An 11,033-nucleotide genomic window follows, 5' to 3' on the forward strand; every position below is an offset into this window, starting at 1 on the left:
TGACTGCAAAGGGCAAAGTTCTCCATATTTTTAACTCTTTCACCCTCTAAAATAGCATGGAAGCCACTTCTGGGAAACTGTCCTTGTCCTGAGCTGACTCCCAAGCTGAGCCTGAGCATCACTTGGCAGAGAGCTACTTTGCCTGGGCCAAAACACACAAAGCATGAGATTGGAGGCCAATCTCATGCTTTAATGGGATCCATGGTTGGGTTCCAGAGTCCAGAAATGTTGGCTGCTACCACTTTGTTCATTAGTAAAGGTTTCACTTGAACTTCTGTGGTATCTGAGATGAGAAAAAAGTAGTTATTTGAGCCTCAAATGTCAAGGTGTCCATGGTCCCTGAGCTGCTCCTGGATTTACTCTGCCTGCAGGAAATTCAGGGGCATCAAAGTGAAAGCCAGCAGTTTTCCCCTTGCTGTCTTTATCAAACACAATAGTGAGCAAATGCAAGAGTGGCACCAGTGTGACAGTGGCTGGGTGTGACACTGAGACTTCTTTTTAAGCTTGTGTGATGGGATGGGAACAGTGGACTTGGGCAGATTTTCAGCCCGGGGTTTTTTTTAACCTGTACCACAGCACCACTGAGGGGTTTAAGAAGAAAATGGGTGTTGTGATGCACTGTATAGGTATTTAGATGTTCTGCACTGGGTGTTGTGTTATACAAATGTTTCCCCCCTTTTCTCAAATGGTGCGTCCCTCAGATACACCTGAGGCTTGTACCTGTGGTCTTGTCCTTTGAAACCCCTCCCTTTTCCCTCCCCACTGGTGTGGCCTTCCGTCCCCGCCTCCCATTCCGCGGGTATAAATGTCCCTTAAGTTGGGCGTTCCCTCTCTCTCCTTCACCTGGAAACCCTACGATGCAGATGTCCCCTTCCAGCTAATAAACAGGACATCAGAACCACGTGGAGAGAGAGCGCTTCTCGTCCTTTACTTCGTCTATGTAGGATCCGTGCGGGCATAAATCCCAAGCTAGCCGGGGGGATTTTACAGCCCGAAACCCACGGGTTCCATCAGGTGGTGCCCAACGTGTTTTCGACTCCCACTTCGGTCAGAGACGACACGCAGGAGCTGGTAATTTACACGCGTGAATTATATTAGCTTTTTGGACTTTCACCTTCCTCTGCCCTTCTTCGTCGCGTTTTTGTCGGCAAGGACGTCAGAGGGTGAAATCGGGACCCTGTCGCAACCCACGACAGGCCGATTTCGGACGGAGACTTCTTTCTAGCTATCCCAGTCATCCACTGTCCCCAGGAGGGGTGAGTATATCCCCTTGCGTAATAGGGGGACCCCGAGAGAGCCCTCAAGAGTGTGGGGGTGAGCTCCCGGTGCAGGGAAGGGTCCGGCCCCGATAGTCGGGGTTTGTGAGTGTCCCGCGGGTCTCTCCTCGCGGGCAGAGCGGCTCCGGCACTGCGGCAGGGTCCGTGCGTGGTCCCGGGAGCTGCGTGCCTCCATCGCTCGGGTCCCCGCGGCGCGCGGCTCTGAGAAGCGGCGCGGGCGGGTTTCGGCGCGGCAGCGGCGCGGGCGGCGGCGGGGTAGCCTCGGCTCGTGTTTCTGCCGTGAGGAGTGCTCCCAGGCAGCGGGGGGGACCCGGCGAGCGGGGGAGGCAGCTCCGAGCTCCCGCGTGGCAGCCACGTGGCAGCCGTGCAGCCGGCAGCTGCCGCCCGCGGCTTTAAACCCACGCGGTTCGCTCGCAAGCAGTTTCGTCTCTCCCCCGGAGAGAAGGGGGGGGGAGGCTGCCCGGATTCTTTCTCGGATTGGCTGTGGACTCAGTGCTTTCAATTCTTGTTAGCGCTTGCTTTTTAGAAGGTGGATTACAGTGTTGCAGAAGCCAGTTAACATCAGAATGGGTGCTAAGCTTTCCGCAACACAGAGAAGCATTTATTCCCTAGTTTTAGATACCCTAAGTAGTGGAAACGTTAAAGTTTCAAAAGCAGTCTTAAAACGGTTTGTTCGCTGGATATCTTTTCATTTCCCTCAGTTTTCCCAGCAAAATATCAACTCAGTCCCTACCTGGGACAAAATTGGAGCCTTGTTAACTGTAAAAGCAGAACAGGGTGATACAACTGTATCTCAGTTTTTTCCTGTATTCCTCTTAATTCGGAAAGAAATCTTAAACAGGGATTTGAAAGGACAGCCCGAACAAATCTCCCCTCCCGCAGCTTCCCCTACCCTTCCTCCCAAACCCTCTGCCCCCGAACTGAGAGGGTCGAGCGAGGCATGCCGGCAAACACAGGGTACCTGGCACTGCCACTGTTCCCCTGGCCTCCCTCGCCCCCCTCAGTACCCTGGCTCTGGCAGCTGTGCGCAGGCTGACAGAGCACCTTCCCCGCACCCCTCCAACCTAATTCCTGTTACCCCAACCTCGCATGCTGACCCCCCCCATTCCCAAAATGGCTACGACCACATGGTTGGCATTCCAGACACTGCCGACCGCGTGGTCAAAGCCCAACATGGCGGCATCCACGTGTTTGAGCCTTCAGGCTATCTTTCCTCTTCCCACAATCCCTTTCGCCCACCTGTCCCCTCCCCCAACCCCTTCCGGTCTCACAACCCCTTCCTCCCCTCAGACGCTCCTCCCCCTCCCTCCCTGCCCCCGCCCCTCATGACGTCACTCTGTAACCCCGCCCCTGGTTCCCACGGTTACCCCGCCCCCCTCCCTGTTCCTGTTTCCCACGCCCCCTTGTCCGGGTCCCCAGACAGTGGGGCCGAGGGATGGGGGGGTGGGGCTGGGGGCTGGGGGGGTGGGGCCCTGCCTGGCCCCCACGGGGGTGGGGCAGGGGGAGGGCATGTCCCTCCTTCCGGTTACCATGGCGCCGGGGTGGGTGGGACAGGGGTAGGGGGGGTACCCCTTACCAGTCCCCAAGGGAGTGGGGTGGGGGGCGAACCCCTGCCTGCTTCCCAGGGCGGTGTGGCTGGGGGGAGAGCTAGTCCCTCATCTAGTCCCCATGAAGGTGTAGCCGAATCAAAAAAAACTGGCATTCAAACCCGGGAAGAAGTGATTCCTTTAGTAGCTCCGGTCCAATACAATGGTGGTAGGGCTGGTCCTAGGACCTACCAACCCTTCTCATACCAAACAAAACGTGAACTATGTAAAACCCAATCAGAATTTGGGAGACATAGTGAAATCTTTAAAAGTACGATGAAAGCTACATTAACATCCCTTGAATTTGTCCCTACCGATCTCCTAGATCTTTTCCGGTGCTTGCTTACCCAGTCAGAGTTTGATCTATGGGAATGCTCCTGGAAGAGATCTTTAAGGGATCTTTTGGAGGAACTTAAACAAAACCCACAGGATGCCAAAGATTTAGAAAATAATCCCCTCACCTTTGAACATCTGTGTGGCGAAGGGGATTGGTCTAAGCCCGAGGATCAAGCTCGGGTGTTGTCAAAATCCATTCTAGATAAGATTTCAAAGGCTGCAGGTAAAGCTTTTAACCAGTTACCAACCGTTGAATCTAAAGGTAGTTTTCTTGATATTAAACAATCTCCTTCAGAAAGTTTCTTGCAGTTTGTCGACCGACTTCGTGCTCAGGTTGAAAGACAAGTTCAGGACCCCAAAACACAAGCAGAAATGGTGAAAGAGCTGGCACAGAGGAATGCCAATGAGGTCTGCAGCAGGGTGCTCCTAGGACTACCTCTCAACCCTCCACCTACACTGGCAGAGATGATTGAAGCATGTGCCAGGAAAGCGGAACTGTTCGCTGCACGAGAGCCGTGGTCCAAGCCTGCAATCCCAGAGACTGTGGCACCTGTTTCTCCAGAGGTCATGAGGACACAGATGTCACCAGAGCAGCTTCAACACATCATCTGCTTCATATGCAAAAAACCTGGACACTTTGCCCAAAATTGCCCACAAAACCAGCAACAAAAGACACCATTTACTCCAAAAAACCAGGACACCAGCGCGGCGCCCCTGCCCCGCGCTACGACATAAATGCAGCACGCTTCCCTGAGGGGAAAACCTCCCCCAAAGCAAAAAAGGGGGAGGCAGGGAAGCGGGATGCAGGGAAACTAAATAACAGTGTACAGGATAAAATCTATCAGCCTCACAAGTGTTTCAAGCTTGTGACCACCAAAGCTTTTGTTTTCAGGTCTACCCAGTGGACGGTCATTGGAGTGGACCTGCCAGAGGACTTGCCAGACTTGACAAAAGATCGCCCGAGACTGGACAGTGAGTACTTTGTTATTGGGGACACAGCACACACACCCATGGAGATTGAGGTGGCTCCCATGACCATCAAGGGGGACATACCTAATCTCATTCTTCTAGCGCGCTGTCCACAGCCACCCTTCCATTTGGCCAAGGGGCAAATCATTGCCCAGGCCATTCCTGTTCCTGCAGAAATATCAATAGATGACAAGGCCCCAGGTGTATACTGGGCGGAAGTGGTTGGTGAGGACAAACCCATTATGGGATGCAACCTGATGCGTGGAGAAGAACATCTCCACGTGGAAGGGCTGCTAGACACAGGGGCAGATGTGACAATCATACCTGAAAGGTTGTGGCCGTCACATTGGGATTTGCAGCCCGTGGCTGGTAGAATCCAAGGTGTGGGAGGAGTCACATTGGCAAAAATATCAAAAAGCATCGTGCAAATTGAGGGACCAGACGGAAGATTGGCCAGTATCCGCCCATTTGTCACTGACTATAAAGCTCCCTTGTGGGGTAGAGACACCATGTCACAATGGGGGGTCAAATTAGTCATCCCTAAAAGCCCCCAGGATTTTTAGAAGCGGCCACTGTGGAGCGCCCTGCCCACAAGTTAACATGGCTGGATAATAATCCAGTCTGGGTACATCAGTGGCCGCTCAGTAAGGAAAAGCTAAAGGCGCTCGAGGAGCTTGTGCAAGAGCAATTGGCTAAAGGACACATTGAAGAGACAACTAGCCCGTGGAATTCCCCTGTATTTGTAATAAAAAAGCCGGGGAAGGATAAGTGGCGGCTCCTCCATGATCTAAGAGAAATAAACAAGGTTATTGAAGACATGGGGTCTCTACAACCAGGGATGCCCTCCCCAACCATGCTCCCCCAAAATTGGAAATTGGTTGTCATAGACATAAAGGACTGTTTCTTCCATATTCCCCTACACCCGGAAGATGCACCACGGTTTGCCTTCTCGGTTCCTACCATCAATCGAGAAGCCCCAATGAAGCGCTACCACTGGAAAGTATTGCCTCAAGGCATGAAATGCTCTCCTTCCATCTGCCAGTGGTATGTGGCTTCATTGCTGTCCCCAGTGCGCGCTCAAAAAAGGAAGGCAATCATCCTACACTACATGGATGATGTGCTTGTGTGTGCCCCCGATGACATAATACTCCAAGACACACTTGACCTAGTGGTTAATGTTTTAACCTCTGCTGGATTCCAACTGCAGGAAAGCAAGGTTCAGAGGATGCCACCTTGGAAGTACCTGGGCCTGGACATCACTGCGCGGACCGTTGTTCCGCAGAAATTGGAAATCATGAATGATCCCAAAACCCTAGCAGATCTCCATTCCCTGTGTGGGTCTTTGAACTGGGTCAGGCCTTGGCTAGGCCTCACTAACGAGGACCTAGCTCCCCTTCTCAATTTACTGAAAGGGGAGAGAGACCTAGCTTCTCCCAGGGAACTGACCCCAGAGGCAAAAACCGCTCTCCAAAAGGTACAGAAAGCTTTGGCCGAGAGGCAGGCTCATCGTTATCAGCCTGAGCTGCCTTTCAAATTCATTGTTTTAGGGAAGTTACCACACATACACGGGTTAATATTCCAGTGGTCTGAGGGGCAGAGTGATTCACTTCTAATCATAGAGTGGGTTTTTCTCTCCCTTCAGCGATCCAAAACCATCACACAGCCACAGGAGCTGATAGCTCAGCTGATCCGGAAGGCCAGGGTAAGATTGAGTGAGCTGGCTGGTTGTGACTTTCAGTGTATTCACCTTCCAGTTAAACTTTCTAAGGAGGGAAGGAACTCTCCTGAGAGGTTCACCAAGGAGATGCTCGAGAACCTGCTCCAGAGCAATGCCAGTCTCCAGTTGTCTCTGGACAGCTACAGTGGACAGGTATCTGTCCACGCCCCGTCACACAAGCTGTTCAACGAGGAATTCCACCTCATAGCTCCTGAGATAAGGAGTCGCAGGCCTCTCAAGGCGCTTACAGTGTTCACGGATGCGTCCGGGGCCTCCCACAAGTCGGTGATGACTTGGAGAAATCCGCAGACCCAGCATTGGGAAGCTGATGTTGAGTTTGTGGAAGGGTCGCCCCAGATTGCTGAACTGGCTGCAGTTGTGAGAGCCTTTGAGAAGTTCTCGGAGCCAATTAATTTGGTTACCGACTCAGCATATGTGGCGGGAGTAGTGTCCAGGGCTGAGCAGGCAGTTCTCAAAGACATCGAGAATGAACAGCTCTTCAGATTGCTCTCAAAACTAATTTATTTAATTTCGCAGCGGGAGCATCCGTTCTTTGTGATGCACGTGAGGTCACACACCGATCTGCCAGGCGAGATCGCAGAAGGTAATAGCAAAGCAGATTCCCTTGCAGCTCCAGCAGGAATGGCACGCCTTCCGGACATCTTTCAACAGGCAAAGCTAAGTCACCAGCAATATCATCAAAATGTTCCAGGTCTAATCCGTCAATTCCAGTTAACACGGAGTCAGGCTCGAGCCATTGTGGCCACCTGTCCCAATTGCCAGCTTCAGGCAGTCCCATCACTGGGTGTTGGGGTTAACCCCCGAGGCCTTGGGAGCTGTGAAGTGTGGCAGACTGACATCACACACATTCCAAGTTTTGGTCGCATGAAATATGTACATGTCAGCATAGACACATACTCAGGTGCGGTTTATGCCTCTGCCCACATAGGGGAAAGGGCTGCGCATGCCAAACAACATTTGGTGCAAGCCTTTTCAGTATTGGGGATCCCTAGGGAGATCAAAACTGACAATGGCCCAGCGTATGCCTCCAAGGAGTTCCTAGAGTTTGTCCAGCAGTGGGGAGTGGAGCATAAGACAGGCATTCCCCACTCCCCCACAGGTCAAGCTGTGATCGAGCGTGCCCACCAGACGCTCAAACAAGTCCTGACTCGGCAGGGCAGTTCTGCAGTGTTGATGACTCCACAACAAAAACTCTGCAAAGCGCTTTTTACAATCAATTTCTTAAACTGTTCATTTGAAAACATGAATCCTCCGGTAGTACATCATTTCAATAATAACAATCGGTTTAAGTTGTCACAGCGTCCACCAGTTCTCATTAAGGACCCAGAAACCTGGGAAGTCAAGGGTCCTTATGAGCTCGTCACCTGGGGGCGTGGTTACGCATGCGTGTCCACCCCCTCAGGCCCCCGATGGATACCCCAGAAGTGGGTAAAACCTTTCATTCCCAAAAATCCAGCTCCACCAGACACCGAGGAGAAACAAGCAGCTGTCGCCTCCAAGAGAAGACGCCGCCGGAAAGAGAAAGAAACTTCCTAAAAGAACTGGCTGCATTCCGGTAGACATATGAACTTAAGTACGCTCTTGAAAAATAAGTATATTTCTTTTTCCCTTATAGAGAAGAGGATCCACCTCCCACTTATCCTCGCGATGAGCCCTGTCCAAGTTGTCATCCTGCTGACACTGAGCAGCCTAACAGCTACATGGATCGTCCCTCAGCCACGGCAGAACATCTGGGTGACCCTGGCACAGACGCTCCAACAAGAAAATCTATGCCTGTCCACAGCAGCAGCAAAGGACCCTATGTCTACCTGCCTGGTAGGGATTCCACTTCAAGCTGAAGAGTTTACAGATAAGTTAGATACACCTGTGCCTAACCCAAGTCCCAACCACACAACCACATCACACCACACACAAGCACACCATACCCGCCAGCAGCAGGCCATTACTGTTAAGAACCCCATAGAAGAATGGTTACCAAAGCTACCCAGAGCCGCTCAGGAGCCCCAAGAGTTAGAGCTGTTGGGCTCCTCCCCCGCTCCATACTGTGTACACTTTTTCACTATCCCACCTTCTAACACTGAACCTTTTCACAATATCCGACAATATCGAGGGGAATTCACTGCCAAAAGGTGGTGCAAGGTTTTAAGCCGTATTGCAGCAGATAATCCACATCACTCACATCCCAAAGGCCTCCCTAGAGGTCTGTTTTTAATTTGTGGGGATCGGGCTTGGGCAGGAATCCCTTCTCGGCTTTTAGGAGGGCCATGTACCATCGGGCGGTTGTCCCTGTTGGCACCCAACCAAACCATGATCAGCGAATGGACCCAAAAGAACAGTTCAGTCAGCAAAATTCAAAAAAGAAGTGTTAACAATTTAGACCCAAATTGTGATGCAGAAATTTTCCATTGGGCCAAATCAAAAAGGGTTGCTGTGTCCCTGTTCCTTCCATGGGTTGCAGCAGCCAAAGCTCTAGGCGAATTGGGCCACCTAGAGTGCTGGGTAGTCAAACAGGCGAACTTGACATCCACGGCCATCAGCTCCCTCCTAGAGGACGAGGAGATCACCAGGCAGGCCACACTCCAAAATCGTGCAGCCATAGATTTCCTCCTGCTCCTACACGGACATGAGTGCCAGGAATTTGAAGGACTTTGCTGCATGAACCTAGGATCGAAAGCACCCAACGTCCACGCAGCCCTCCGAGAAGTGAAGAGCCTGATCGGACAAGTTAAGCAGGAATCGGAGGACTGGTTCAACGGACTGTTCAAAGACTGGGGACTCTCGGGGTGGTGGACTTCTATAATTAGGTCAATTCTGTTGATTTTTGTTGTTCTTTTTCTGGTCATGTTAGCATTTGGAATTCTACGTCGCATACTTTTGAAGGCCATCAATGGTTTAGTCTCCACTACCATAGAAGTCAACCGCACAGAATTTATGGAACTAAAGCAAATAGACAAACCCGCCAATCATGATTGGTGGGCAAATTCATAATCTACAGTAGAATTAATCCGATGCATTTTCTTACCCGAGTTTTGTTAGTTTTTTTTTTTTTTTTAACAGAAAAGGGTGAGGTGTTGTGATGCACTGTATAGGTATTTAGATGTTCTGCACTGGGTGTTGTGTTATACAAATGTTTCCCCCCTTTTCTCAAATGGTGCGTCCCTCAGATACACCTGAGGCTTGTACCTGTGGTCTTGTCCTTTGAAACCCCTCCCTTTTCCCTCCCCACTGGTGTGGCCTTCCGTCCCCGCCTCCCATTCCGCGGGTATAAATGTCCCTTAAGTTGGGCGTTCCCTCTCTCTCCTTCACCTGGAAACCCTACGATGCAGATGTCCCCTTCCAGCTAATAAACAGGACATCAGAACCACGTGGAGAGAGAGCGCTTCTCGTCCTTTACTTCGTCTATGTAGGATCCGTGCGGGCATAAATCCCAAGCTAGCCGGGGGGATTTTACAGCCCGAAACCCACGGGTTCCATCAAATGGGGTGTTGTGTTGCTAAGTTGAGAGCTGTGGTCATGTCAGCAAGCTGCAACTCTGGAGCTTACAAACCTATGGGAAGTGGTGGTGCTTCACCAGGAGACCTGCCCACCTGAGCAGTGGTGAAGGACAAGGGATAGAAAATACTTCACCTGATAAAGACCAAGTTTATACTTAGCATGTGGCTGTGCAAATGGGCTAGAGCAGCAGCAGGGAAGCAGAGAGGATCACTTGTAGCCCAGATGGTGCTGGTGCTCAGCTTGCTGGTTGCGATGCTCATTAGCAGGGCCGGCCAGGACACGAATGCTGCTTCTCAGACAGCAGAGATGTTTCTCTCAGCCAAAAGCAGCTCCAGTGAAGCAACTCAGAGGATCTGAGCAGGTAAATGGTGTGATCACTGTATTGGAGGTGGAATTGGTAGTGTCTTGTATACACAGTTTAAATCAGCAGCCTCAAGACTGTCCTGGTCCTTAGAGGGAGAAAAGCAGTCCTGGGGGACATGAATCCCATCCACTTCAGATATCTCTCCTTTTCAAGCATCTGGTTCTCTGTCAAATTCTGCCGGAGCTTTAGAACATCACTTATATATGAGCTCTGGGGTTTGTACTGGTGAACTTAGCCTCAGGATTTGTCTGTGTTTGAAGTGTTGCTCCTGTCATATAATCCTGTTTTAAGACTAATTTGGACTGAGAGTGCAAAGTTCTTAAGAGAATATTGGAAGCAGTTGTGCCAGTATGAGCTGTCTCGGGGGCAAGGATGGTTCAGGGGAGCTCTACAAGCTAAATGAAAAGTCTTTGTTGCTCTGCAAATGTCTGAATGCACAAGTGTCCTTTCTGAATCACCTTGGGGCAGGATTGTGTGTCACAGAGCCTTAGCAAGTGCTAGCTGGTGTATCTGCTATATTTCACATGGCCAATACTGGATTCTAAGGTCCCTCTCCTGCCCACACCAGTGCAGTAAGTTGGAGCTGAAAACTCCAGCTGAGCTGGAGCTCAGTTTCAGTGACCAAGCCTTGGTGGGAGCTTAGTATGATATATTTGGGCATTGGAATGAGCCCTCTGGCATCTGGAAGGCAAACAGATTTCTTTCAGTGGTCTTGTAGCTGAAACTTCTTGAGTAAGCATGCTTGTGAGAATGAGCATTTAATGAGAGGGGAAAGCAGGAATGAGTCAGAGAACAGAGCTGCTCTGGCTCTTAGCCATTTAGCAGCGCCCAAGCCATGACTCTCTCGCCTCTGTGCTGGGCAGCCTCCCCTGCATGTCTGCTGGGATCCAGAATGAGGGAGCAGAACTGTTTACCAAAAGAGTTTTGAGACTTGAAAATAAATTATGGATTTCTGGGGAAAAATACTTTCCAGCTTTCAAAATACCATTATAAAGTCAGTGGAGAGGGACTTGCTAGTATGAAAGCTGTGTGCAAGCTTTTCCAGATATGAGCAGCTACCAAAGCTCACTGCCCAATGAGCTGGGAGAGTACTGTGCAGTTGCGGGGGATTTTGATCTGCCTGTCTTCTTCCAATAAACTCCAAAAATACGTACAGCACTTGAACCAAGAGGGCCCACAAATTGAAGCAAAGCAGATAGCAGTTACCATGTTGGTCAAAGCTAAGCATCCTCAGTGCTGCGAGCAGAGGGCTGTGCTATATGGACTTG

At 50.9% G+C, this 11,033-nt stretch overlaps 1 protein-coding gene across 1 annotated transcript in view; it reads left to right on the forward strand.

Annotated features, from left to right (window-relative positions):
- The window catches only part of RAB30 (RAB30, member RAS oncogene family), a 52,496-nt gene that overhangs the window by 33,417 nt on the left and 8,046 nt on the right, over nt 1-11,033 (forward strand). The gene's annotated exons all lie outside the window — the stretch shown is intronic.

The sequence above is a fragment of the Motacilla alba genome, chromosome 1, assembly GCF_015832195.1.
Source record: "Motacilla alba alba isolate MOTALB_02 chromosome 1, Motacilla_alba_V1.0_pri, whole genome shotgun sequence".
Taxonomy (NCBI): Eukaryota; Metazoa; Chordata; class Aves; order Passeriformes; family Motacillidae; genus Motacilla; species Motacilla alba.